The sequence below is a fragment of the Macrobrachium nipponense genome, chromosome 8 (assembly GCF_015104395.2).
Source record: "Macrobrachium nipponense isolate FS-2020 chromosome 8, ASM1510439v2, whole genome shotgun sequence".
Lineage (NCBI taxonomy): Eukaryota > Metazoa > Arthropoda > Malacostraca > Decapoda > Palaemonidae > Macrobrachium > Macrobrachium nipponense.
Window position 1 is genome coordinate 77,293,825 of NC_087203.1, and position 2,500 is coordinate 77,296,324.

Genomic DNA, 2,500 nt, shown 5'->3' on the forward strand with positions numbered 1-2,500 from the left:
TGACAAGTTTTGAATTTAAATAAAAAAAATTTTACGCCTGGAAGTTCGATTCAAAAAGTGTGACGAGAGAGAGAGAGAGAGAGAGAGAGAGAGAGAGAGAGAGAGAGAGAGGTTAGTTGTGGTGGATGGATGTGAGAGGCACGAATGACATTTTTTTAATATTTATAAAGAGTGAGAGAAAAAGAGAGGGAGAGAGATAGATGGCGTGTATGAGAGAAAGAATTTAATGGTACTGTTGAACTATACAGGCACCATTGCACACACACATACACATACACAGAAACTTATTTAAGTATATTGTAAAAAAAAAATAGGTGAAATAATTTTCGCTGAGGAGAATGAGTGTGGGAGAGGAGAAAGAGATAAACCACGACTTCACATTATGAATGTCATTTTCCACGTCACTTTGGAAATTTGTCATGAAATAAGAAGAATTTTTCTCTTGACTGGAGGATTCAATTATCGGTGTACGCTGCTGGTCATCAACGGTTTTAGGCTGATTGGAAAAAGCACGCGCTGGTAACTCTAGACTTCACTCGCTTTCAGAATCCAGGTCACTGATCCGTATGTAGCATCATTGCAAACCAGCATGTCATTATGCTCTTCCTTAAAGTGTGTCAGTATTCATGTTCTGCATTTCCTTATTACATTTTCACTTTTGACTCCATTTCCAGGCCAGTGGAACTGGCAAATCACTGGCCTCCTTTATCTTAGAATTAAAGCAAGAGTGAAAAACTGATGAAAAGGAGAAAGAAGATATGAATAAAAAAAAATCATACCCGTCATATTCGCGTATTCGTACTCTGGATACTGCGCCAGTTCATTAATCAGTGTCACTTGTTATCAAAAACCTTGATGCATCATGCTTATAGTATCGCCTTTCCAAATTGAAAAGCGAAAAGTCTTCATTTCTTTCGCTGCCTTGATTCGGAAATTTTTACACAAACAGAAAGACATATTGGCCGCCTTGTATGATGTTTGAAGACGAGTTCCTGAGAGGTTCCACAGTGCGTTAATGTGACGCTGGTTTTAGGATATAGAAGAAAACGAGGGAATTCAGGAATGACTGAATAAAATGCTTGCTTTGGGATCATATCCATGCTTGTATAGAGTTGCTGACAAAATTGCAACTCTTCGAAAAGTATTGACTATGTGCAAGCAAAGCAGATAATGATTAGCTTCGCATAATGAAGCAAATTTGCGCCTTGAAATAAGTAAAGGAAATTACTTCAAAGTGCTCCGTAGGAAACTGGAAGACATTACCATTCGTTCTTTGTCAGTATCTTGTACTACTACAAAGAATACAACCAATCACTCGTTTCTGACTTCGCTGTGTGAAAGATGGCCATCTTTTGTAGTTTTTTTTTTTTTCCTTTTATAGAAAAGACGTTTACATTTTTCACCAAGGTTTATTTTTTATGTATATGATAAATAAGTTATGAAAACGTTATTTACGTTAATTGTAAGTAGATGTAACAGTTCTAATGCATACAATACAGTACGCACCTTTAATTTAGAATATCTGAAATATACCTGTATATAACCACCTTAAATACTGTTCTGAAGTGTTGAACCTTCAATTTTTTTCAAGAGCGTTCTGGTGCTAGAAAGATATTTCAGATATTTCGGCGAAACCCTAAAAAGAGAGAGAGAGAGAGAGAGAGGTGTTTATACCTATTGCAAGTGAGTTATCCTAGAGCTAATCTGTTTTATGTAACTAGTAACAGTTATTGACTTCATTTGCTTGTGCGGATTTATGTATAATATCTATACTGTGTGTATGCATGTACATAATGGGTGTGTTTTGGATTATACAAATATATACCAAACCAAATTGTGAGTCTTTAGCTACGTAACGGCTACTATCTTCTGTAAATGAACTAGTAATGTCAAGCTTTCTAAAGCACCAACCATAAGGAGCATTTAAGAAGTTAGTCCCCTGGCATTAAAGCAATGCAGTCAGTATGGTATGTTTTTAGATATTCATTGACCTTTCACGTATTTCGCTTGACCTTATGTATTCATTGCTTTGAAGATTGCTCAAGGAGTATTTGGCTGCGTTATAGATGATCCTAGTTCCTGATCCAGTGTTTTTTGTTCTATTTTAGAGTTGGCTGACCTACGTTCTCTCTCTCTCTCTCTCTCTCTCTCTCTCTCTCGGTAACTGCTTGATCAAGTGCATATATATATATATATATATATATATATATATATATATATATAATATATATATATATATATATATATATATACATGTATAATTTATATTTATATGTGTGTATATGTATATTTATATATATATATATATATATATATATATATATATATACATATATTTATATATATACATACATATATATATATATATATATATATATATATATATATATATATATATATATATATATATATATATATATATATATAGGCTATGCAGGTATGTCACATACGTCCATTCAGGAAATCGCAGACAACCACATCGGAAGGAAGAAACATTTAT

General features: G+C 33.5%; 1 protein-coding gene across 10 annotated transcripts in view; it reads left to right on the forward strand.

The window, feature by feature from the left end:
* Positions 1 to 2,500, forward strand: part of LOC135222863 (uncharacterized) — a 511,348-nt gene that overhangs the window by 394,691 nt on the left and 114,157 nt on the right. The window lies entirely within an intron of this gene.